This window comes from Nerophis lumbriciformis, linkage group LG24 (genome assembly GCF_033978685.3).
Source record: "Nerophis lumbriciformis linkage group LG24, RoL_Nlum_v2.1, whole genome shotgun sequence".
NCBI lineage: Eukaryota > Metazoa > Chordata > Actinopteri > Syngnathiformes > Syngnathidae > Nerophis > Nerophis lumbriciformis.
The window spans coordinates 28,497,122-28,508,114 of record NC_084571.2 but is presented as its reverse complement, the minus strand read 5'-3'; the positions used below and the strand labels follow the sequence as shown (position 1 = coordinate 28,508,114).

Genomic DNA, 10,993 nt, shown 5'->3' with positions numbered 1-10,993 from the left:
AGGGCCGTTTTTCGATTTTTAATATATATGACAGATTTTAAAACCAACACAAAGGGGTTGATTTTCATTAAAATATTGCTAAAAAATTGGATTGTGTGCTGTTTTCCTTTTACAGATTTTTATCTTTATAAAAAATCGAATATATGTTCATCCAAAATGCAAAAATGTGTGGTTGTGTGATGACAAATTGAACCGGAAGCAGTATTTTAGCCTTTCCTTTACGTTGAGCTTGTTTTTTGCTTAACGCTAACATCTTTGTTCAACAGGAGTCCTATTGTTGTTTTTAAAAAGTGTTATTAAATAGTTGTCCAAATTTAGTTTCAGAAATGAAAACAGAAAAAATGGCCCGAAATTAGTTTTTTAATTTGCATTTGAGAATTGGAAATAGAATGGTTTGTGTACCTTCCGTTCCTTCTAAAAAATAAAAGTAGGGCTGTTTTTCGATTTTTATTTTATACGGCAGATTTTTTTTAAACAAAAAAAGGGTTTAATTTCATTCAAATATTGCCATAAAATTGGATTTTGTGCTGTTTTACTTTTATGTATTAGATTTTTTTCCAGATAAACGCCAAAAAATTTGCAAAAATTCATGGTTATCTGTGTGATGACAAATTAAACCGGAAGCAGTATTTTAGCCTTTCCTTTGCGTTTAGCAAGTTTTTAGCATAACGGTAACATCAGGAGTCCTATTGAATCCTATATATAAAAAAGTGTCATTAAATCGTTGTCCAACTTTTGTTTCAGACAAGAAAATAGAAAAAATGGTCCGAAACTTGTTTTTTAGGACTCCTGCTGAACAAAGATGTTACCATTGTGCTAAAAACATGCCTAAAAATACTGCTTCCGGTTCAATTTGTCATCATACAGATAACAACGCATTTCTGCACATTTTTTATTTATTTTTGTGTTTATCTGTAAAAATAAAAATAGCACACAATCCAATTTTATGGCAATATTTGAATTTAAATCCACCCTTTTTTGTTTGTTTTAAAATCTGCCATGTATAATACAAATCGAAAAAAGGCCATATATTTGTTTTTTGTTTTGCATCTAAGAATTGGAAATAGAATGAACACATGAAGGTACACGGTTCTTGGTGACTCCTTCTCTGTGCATTTTATTTTATTTTTTTTTAATAGAGAACGGCTGCCAAATAAGCTTTCATAGAGCCAAAATAAACTTTTAGCATAAAGTAGCACTGTAGTCCAATCAATGTCAAACTGAGCATTGGAGGTCGTTTTTCCAGAGTGCCAGTGAACGCACCACACTGCGAGCCGAACAATCAAGGCTATCATGGCGTCCTTCTTGCGGTTCATCGCCCTCAAGTGAAAGGTACAAGTCATGTCAAATGTTCATAATCCATTTCATTCGACATTTCTGTGCATGTTGGGTTTCTAGAACGTCATAATTGGATGTGCCTCGTTTACTATGGGAAAACATGTTTCTGTTTTCAGACATTCCGACCGAATTGACAACAAAAAAACGAGGTATCGCTTGTAGTTTTCTCACGCTAAATCTTCATTCTGTTATAGCTTCCCTCAACTTTCTCATACTGGTCAGACTATAAAGCCTTGTCCGCACTGATATTTTTTAATGTTTTAAAAGTGTGTTCTCTATCACACACGGACTACAGAATTTATTATTTAGACCAAACGCATCGACCGCTACTGCCCCATGGCGCTGACGAGACGCGGGGCCGCCATCTTGGAGTGGTGATCCGCTCCACTAAATGCAATTCATTTGGCAGGAGCAATGAACTGTCCAATTAATTTTACCTCACTGAATACCACTGATTTTCACGCGTTTTTTGTCATACGTGTAGCTATGATAAAGAACACATATTTTGGCGTGTTTTATGATTCATAATTTGCTTAACACTAATAGAATATTCTTATATGATATAAGTGACCAGACGTCCGAGATCAAAACTGGGAATATAATCCCAGAGAAGGGGGGAAAAAACCGGTCAGCTATTTTTAAGTTGAAGAAACAATATGATTAGGTTATATATACGTGCGTATATCCTACATAAACAATGTATGAATACATTAGATATCTATATATCTTAGGGACCTATAGACTGTAGCTCTGTTGCTGCAGCAGCAGATAGTTTATTCTGTCTTGACACTTTGTATTGATATTTTGTATTACATTCTTCCCTTAAATGATAATGTTTGCAGTGATTGTTTTATATGTATTTTTTATGTATGTCGCTTTGGATAAAAGCGTCTGCCAAATACTTAAACATAAACATACCAGCTAAAACCACCAATCTGTTTCACTGGATTCAGAATCAAACCAAAATCTGTCTTACCCAACAATGTTAGTATTTGAATATTGTTATTTGAAGACTTATACATTTTTAAATGTAATTAATTTAATTGACAAGCAATTCAATTCTGCTAGCAAACTCCTGTTTGCTAGCAGCTCCGATTTCTGTAGTATTGAAGATCTTTGCTCCTTCTCAACTCTGTGATAATATTCTTTTCACAAAATACAACCAATGTTAAATCTTGCTTGTGAAAAGTAATCCCCCGATTCCTATTTTCAACATTCCGCTCATTTGAGCAGGAAAACGCTGAACACCAGCCCGGCATCTTTGTTTTCTACGTGTCAACTGTCAGTTTAGGCTGCTCGCCGGCTCCTCATCACCACTTCAAGATGGCGGCCGAATTTCTCGTGTCACATCAGCCAATGTTGCGTCTACTTATAAGATGTCTATGTCCACAACAGTACATCACAAGCTCTACTCCATTTGCGGTGCATCACCGAATAATGCCCCTGTTGCAACACAAACAATAGTTCCTAGGGAACGCATATCTTAACAGTAGCTCCTATTGTTACAATCTCTGTCTCGCACACAAGGGACTGCAAGGAGGTTGCACTTTAACAAAGATGGCGGTTCACGGCAAAGAAACAACAAAAAATATTTAACAACGCTTATTTTTGTAAATGTAAAGCGAAAGTATTATAATTAATGTTTTTACACCTAAACATACAATAAGTATTTCAGTATGTTTAAAGCCAGCAGCGTTTGCCATTGTGCTTTATTTCAACAACAATATGATACAAAACAAACTTCTGATTCCATAATTTTAACCTAAATTTGAATATTCTGACCCCTAATGTGGACATAAAATAACTTCACTTGTTGCCAGATTTTTCAAACAATCAGGATTCTAAAAGGTTGCCATTGTGTTTCTTGAGTGTGGGAAGGACGGCGCACAGTTGTGACGTCACAAGACGGGGGGAGGAGCCATGACTATCAGTCAGTGGCGGGCTGTGCGTTTCCCACCTAGGCCTTCAGTGACGTCCTACTTAGTCCGACTTTAATAAATACCCCTCAAAATACCGTAATTAATGTCCCCACATGACCACGGCTGGAGAAATACTATACAGAAACACATTTACGCACTACTGTGCATTGAATCACCTCAACAGTGTACAATTTAAAATCAATGAACCCGCGTCAGCATTTAAATCATCATCGGCGGTCACTCAAACGAGTATGACGATCCTCCTGGTAGGGGTGTATCCCTTTATGGAGGATGCCTGTGCGTGACTTAGTTTAACGTGGGGAGACTGGTGCACAGACCAGTCACTACACAATCCTTGACAGAATCGGATCAGGGTCCAGTGGCATGGAGTCCAAGACGACTGGGGACCCTTTTCTGCTGCAGCCTTCTTCCGCCATCGCAGCCGTTGTGGTAGTTCTTAAATCTACTGTCTTCCGCCTGCTCCGCCGTTGAGGTCTTCACCGTATCCCTGGCTAGGGGGCAGTCAGGTACCAGGCCTTTGCCAAGGGCCACCTGGGGTAACAGTAGTAAAGGGGTTAACCTCCCAGTGCCCCAAGACCCCAAAGAGGAGCCTCCACTGCCGGATGCACTTTAACATCATGCCCAGGACACACGTTTTTAACATTTAAAACACACCTTACGTGGTACTGTCAAAATGAAAATAATTGTAAAGAACATATTAAATGTGGAAAAATAGATGAATAAAATATTTGAACTTTTTCTTTGTGAGTTAAAACCCCCCCGATGATTTCTCTGTTGGCCGGCCGGGTATGTCTGCGGTGGCCCTTCCTGCTTTTCGCAAATTGCAACTTATGATTGGATTCTCACTTGGGAGCGACAAGTGAAAATCCAAATCACAGTCACGTTTAGCGTAAGGCTACCTAGATGGGCTACGGTCACCAACTCGTGATCTGATTGGCTATCACAACTGTCTATCAACTGTATCCGGCAGAATTTATACAGTTCTGGCAACAAGCTAGCTGAATTCTGATTGGATAAAAGCTCTTGACGTAAAAACAATCAACACTGGAGCCTGATAAGACATGAAGAGAATATGATGAATACTGTATGGAAAGTAGATTACAATGAACTTTTATTAATCGCAATTCTTTGTATCTTTGTAGATCAGGCCTGGGCAATTATTTTGACTCGAGGGGGGGCCACATTTAGAGAAAAAAATGTGTCTGGGGGCCGGTATATCTATTTTTAGGAACACTAGTACAAAACCTCACAATAATGTCTGATTGGATGCTAAAAACGTTATGACAGACCGCCTTAAAAAACGTAATGGAATTTTACATTTTTCTATGAACGATAAAACACAGAATATTGACAAAATATGAACGCCACACCCCCTTTCGATCGACATATTTTACAATCAGGTGAAACGCAACAAAAATGCAACAAACAGTGAAATATGAACGCGAAGGGTACAAAATAAACCCACCTACAATCTGATATATCTGATATTTACTGAATTCCCCCCAGGGATCAATAAATTACTTTCTATTATATTCTATATATCACTAAGCTTTAGAACTTTGTTATGAAAATCTCCTTCCGCGTCTGTGGAAACGCTTCCCGCCCACACTGCTTGGTGCCTCGTCTGAGCTGCTGTGACGTAGATGACCATAGTAACTAATTAGATGACCATAGTAACTAATTAGATTACCAAAGTAACTGGTATATCATCCATAAGCGCAGATTCCAACCATTGAAATACTTGGTATAGTTCATTAGAAAATATCACTGCACATCATAATGGCAGCTACAGTTTCCATCTTAAAGATCTAAAATAATTATTTGGGAATGTCCGGCGGGCCAGATTGAAAAGCTCAACGGGCCGCATGTGGCCCCCGGGCCTTAATTTGCCCAGGCCTGTTGTAGATGATGCTACATATGTAAAAAAAAAAAATAAACCACATGATGTAAGTGCACCAGTCGAGGAAAATGAGCAAACTGTATAAATATTGATATTTTTTTTATCTTTATAGATTGAAAATTCAGGAGGAACAGTGTGGTGGATCGTGAGATCGACAGGCGGATCGGTGCGGCATCTTCAGTAATGCGGACGCTGTATCGATCCGTTGTGGTGAAGAAGGAGCTGAGCCGGAAGGCAAAGCTCTCAATTTACTGGTCGATCTACGTTCCCAGCCTCACCTATGGTCATGAGCTTTGGGTTATGACCGAAAGGACAAGATCACGGGTACAAACGGCCGAAATTAGTTTCCTCCGCCGGGTGGCGGGGCTCTCCCTTAGAGATAGGGTGAGAAGCTCTGCCATCCGGGAGGAGCTCAAAGTAAAGCCGCTGCTCCTCCACATCGAGAGGAGCCAGATGAGGTGGTTCGGGCATCTGGTCAGGATGCCACCCGAACACCTCCCTAGGGAGGTGTTTAGGGCACGTCCGACCGGTAGGAGGCCGCGGGGAAGACCCAGGACACGTTGGGAAGATTATGTCTCCCGGCTGGCCTGGGAACGCCTCCGGGTCCCACAGGAAGAGCTGGACGAAGTGGCTGGGGAGAGGGAAGTCTGGGCTTCCCTGCTTAGGCTGCTGCTCCCGCGACCCGACATCGGATAAGCGGAAGAAGATGGATGGATGGATGGATGGATTGAAAATTAACACCAATGAGTTGACTGATGAACATTATCACATCATTTATTCAGAAAGTACAAATAACGACAAATAAAGCTAGAATGCTATTAACCGCAACATGTAAGTGTAAAAAGAACCCAACAACATTATGATTTGTACATTTTCAGAATGTGCTTGTTCTATTTTTAAACAAAGAAAACAATCTGAAGTCGTCTTTATTTTTAAATGATCTTGCCGAGATTTTACCAGTCCGGCCCACTTGGGAGTAGATTTTTCTCCATGTGGCCCCCGATCTAAAATGAGTTTGTCACCCCCGGCCTAAAGCCGTATTCATTGGTGGCGTCTTTTTTTATTTTTTTTTTATTTGCCGAGCGACTGAGGAAGAAATTAAATGTGTCCAAAAACATGATTGGGCCTAAACCTGTTACTTTATTGACATTAGTGTACGAAAAATTACGAATTGATAAATAGCGTACCTCATTTCAATGTCTAAAGGGCGCTGACTTTCCAAAGTGTTGTAAGCATTATATACACATAACACAAACGCATTAGCTTTGTGTGTTGTTCGCTAATGATAGTGATTTGGCAGAGTTCAGCTCCTAACGTTAGCTATCATTGAATGTAGGCTGTTTCTTCTTTGGCGCCCCCACAAAAGGTGTACCAAAATGTGAAGATAACCATAGAATATGAAATGGAACCCTTTGCAACATAAATGTACATGCGTCGCACTCTGCAATAAAGCTGAAGTGATATCACTTTTAACATCATTAATTCATCTGTCAACTCTCACCTCCCAGGATTTTTCCTGCATGTTTTGTTTTATCTTTGGCATTTTTTTATTTTTTGGGGGGAACACCACCACAGACTGGTACCAGAGGAATGAGGAATAGAAACCACACAGCAGGAAAAGTAGCCGAATACAACGTAGTACATTGCACTGTGCGACAGAACAATTGAACTAAAATTAATAACTTTTCCTCATGTGAGACTTCAGTATCTTTGCTGTTTCTTTACCTTAGAACAGGGGTCCCCAAACTTTTTGACTCAAGGGCAACAATTTGGTGTGTGTGTATATATATATATATATATATATATATATATATATATATATATATATATATATATACACATACATAATGTATGAGGCCAAAAGCTTGGACACACCTCATTTCAATGTGTTTTCTTTATTTTCATGACTATTTACATTGTAGATTGTCACTGAAGGCATCAAAGTATGACACCTGGGAAGTGAAAACCATTTCAGGTGACTACCTCTTGAAGCTAATCGAGAGAATGCCAAGAGTGTGCAAAGCAGTAATCAGAGCAAAGGGTGGCTATTTTGAAGAAACTACAATATAAAACATGTTTTCAGTTATTTCACATTTTTTGTTAAGTACATAACTCCACGTGTGTTCATTCATAGTTTTGATGCCTTCAGTGACAATCTACAATGTAAATAGTCATGAAAATAAAGAAAACCTATTGAATGAGAAGGTGTGTCCAAACTTTTGGCCTGTACTGCCTGTCTGTGTGTGTGTGGGTGTGTGTGCGTGTATTCCCATCAATAACGTGACATAATCGCGCTCGGAACGTGTGTGTGTGTGTGTGTGCGTGTGTATACATATATATATATATATATATATATATATATATATATATAAGAAAAGTAAAGAAAAGTATTCAACAAGAACAACATTAAATTGAGCTACAGCTGCATGAACAATATACGACAAATCATCTCAAACCACAACAAAACAATTGCAAATGAGCCGTCGGCCCCCACACAGAGCGACTCCAAAACCAACAAAGACTGTAACTGTCGAAAGAAACCTGATTGCCCTCTCAACGGGGGGTGCTTACAAGCATCAGTTGTCTACCAATCTAAGGTAATACGCAAGGACATTAACACATCCGACACATATGTAGGATTAACCGAGGGAGAATTCAAAACCAGATGGAACAATCACAAGGCTTCTTTCAGGAACAAAAACCTGCGAAATACCACAGAACTCAGCAAACACATTTGGGACCTCAAAGACAATAATGTTGAATATTCAATAACATGGCAAATTCTTGCATCCAGCACACCTTACAATAGTGGTAATAAAAGATGCAACCTATGCTTAAAAGAGAAACTGTTTATTATTTACCGTCCAGACCTGTCATCCCTCAACAAGCGCAGCGAAATTGTAACAACATGCCGCCATAGACGGAAACACCTCCTAGGTAACACATGAGCCAATCACCACGCCCCTAGGCCAGCCTGTACCCACCCACTCTGTGCCCTATATAAACCATGGTATGTGAATGCTCCCATTAAAATCTCCTGATGATTGAGGGTACCCCCCCTCATGAAACAGGCCTGTAGAGATGAAATAGTCTTGTGATTTTTTTTCCCCACACATACATATATTGCGCTCTACTACGGTATCGAGCACTATTTTTTGGATAACCTTATTAAGACATATATATATATATATATATATATATATATATATATATATATATATATATATTCTGAGCGCGATTATGTCACGTTACTGATGGGAAAATGCATTTTTAGATATTATGATTTGCCTGAGCGGCTAGAACAGGGGTGGGCAATTCATTTTTACCGGGGGCCGCATGAGCAACCCGAGCACTGCTGGAGGGCCACATCGACAATATTTCAATTATATGTTACTCAATATTATTTTTGATATATACCGTAAGATAAATAATAATAATAATAATAATACTTTCATTTAACCTAACTAAACTTTATACCAAAAGCACTGCTTTGGAAATCATTTGTACCCCTTTCAGAGATCACATTTAGTTCCCCTTAAACATCCTCATGTTGCACAATGAAATGTAAGCATAGGATGAAGTGTGCATTCCTGTAGCTTTCTCTAGTAACAGCATTCCATGATTAATATCAATAAATTAACATTAATAATAAATGACAGTAAAATAAGCACACGTATGACTGATGAGTCATAGTGTAACTTTGTGTGGTGTTTGAGTTGTCCGACTTTTTGTGTGGCAATAAACGCACCAGTGGTTTAGTAGTATGCGTGTTGGTGACAGATGACAAGTTGGTTTTGGCCTGGTTTGTACGGCAGAAAATGACTAGTTTTTCGAGATAGAAGTTTTTTTACTCATGTTTTTGGTGTGGTTATGGCCGAATATAAACAGTTTTGCTCAATAAAGTGATCGATATAATTCCTGTCCTCGAAGCATCTCGATAGACGTTACAATAATTGAACGGTGTTGACGAACACCGTTTGGGCCGCTTGTTATCACTGTCACTCAAAGTTGCATTGCAAAATTGCACAGAATAAATGTGTTTATTTTGTTTAGAATTCAGATGGGTTTGATTTGGTGCGCGGCATATATTTGCTGTGCGCAGAGGACGCTTGAGTAGTGCGCAATTGCGCAGGCTCGCACCTTAGAGGGAACGTTGCTTGGCAGTCCATGTCTTGTTGAAAACACGCCATTCGTCATCAACTTTTCTCTTTTTAGCGTCTCGGGTGTAAACCGTGCATCACTTGTCGCTATGCACCTTCACTCACAGGTTACACACGGACATACGCCCAAAAATAACACTTTTCAAAATAAAAGCAGCACAGTTGTATTGCGCGCACAACATAGATGTTTTTTCAACTTTATTTTGTAATTTGTGATTGCAGCTGTTCACATTCACTCACAATCACGCACGCGCATACGTCCACACGGAAGTAATACAAATAGCGCTTTTTAAAATAACAGCAGCACCGTTGTATTGCACACTCGACATAGATGCTTTTTAAAATTTATTTTGTAATTTATGATTGGCCTCACGCGGGCCGGACAGGGACGCACAAAGGGCCGGATGTGGCCCGCGGGCCGCAGAATGCCCAGGTCTGGGCTAGAAGACACCGAGAGTAACAAGCGGTAGAAAATGGATAAGAAAGGACAAATTTAAAAAAAAAAATAATAATAAAAAAAATTGAAAAACGGATTCGGTTTGGGGACCCCTGCCTTAGAAAGTAAATGTGTCTTTTTTTGTCCTGGCTGGTCAGTACAATCCGGCTTAAGTGACATTATGTTGAAAAAGTTAAGCATTGTGCGACAAAAAAACGGTAAACTTTCCCGCAAATAGGAAAATCTTGTTTGATAATTGATGAACTGACTGTCATTTGTCATGGATTTGATTAATAGGATTTGTCGCGTTTTTAGAGGAAAAAAATAGGGCACACCACTAGACTGAGCAGGAGGGACGCTGTTGCTCACTCATTCTCAACGCATTTTATTTTGCAGATATACCTTCAATATTGGCACATATTTAGATATTTGCTGAAGATAAGGCTGTCACTCTCCAACAGTAAAGTCCTTCACGCCTGTCAAGAATGGGACATTTAAGGTTAGGCACCTGTTGCAAGTCCATTTTATTACAAAGCTGTAAGCGGCAATACATACAAGATCAATTACACAAGGGTTTTGACTGTCAAACAATAATTTCCCGTGTATATCTTGTGCAGCCGATGTTGACACAGGCGTTAAAAGAGGTGTTAAGTTGAAGTCCATGTTGGGGCAGCTTGTTCGTTAAACAATGTGATGTGTTGTTGGGATGCCAGGCTACATTCTTTCCCCTTTACGTGTCTGAAGCAAGTCACCCATGTGGCGTTTCAATAAAAGAAAACAAAAATGTTTTTTATGCCTTTTAAAAATACATGTAAATCCACTTTTTACATTCTTTAAATGGTACACATTGGAATTGCATGTTAAAAGACCTATTTTCATAAAAAATAAATTGAAATTGCCTAAGAAATAATTGTGCGTTTGCTCTTTACATTGGTGCTCCTTCTGTTTTTTGGGGGGAGGAGGGTGTCCATTAATTTTAGAGAAAATAATGTATTTAAAAAAAAAAAAGATAATTTAAACGTAAAAAAAGAATTTCTAATTTATATGTATTTGCTATTTTATTTTTATTTGATCTTTTTTTTTTTGTGAAGGGTACCAGCAATAGCAAAGAGGGGGGAAAAATATAATGACAACCTATCGCAACGTCTCTGTCCTGGCTGCTCAGTACAGTATGGCTAATATATTGACATCCTTAGTAGGTCATGGCGACATAACCATC

At 38.9% G+C, this 10,993-nt stretch overlaps 1 long non-coding RNA gene across 1 annotated transcript; it reads left to right on the top strand.

Annotated features, from left to right (window-relative positions):
- The first annotated feature begins 1,235 nt into the window (after nt 1–1,235).
- On the top strand, nt 1,236–10,734 carry LOC133620636 (uncharacterized). Its single transcript, XR_009817547.1, has 3 exons — nt 1,236–1,332; nt 1,455–1,487; nt 10,171–10,734. It is a non-coding gene; the product is annotated as an uncharacterized lncRNA (long non-coding RNA).
- The last annotated feature ends 259 nt before the right edge of the window (nt 10,735–10,993 follow it).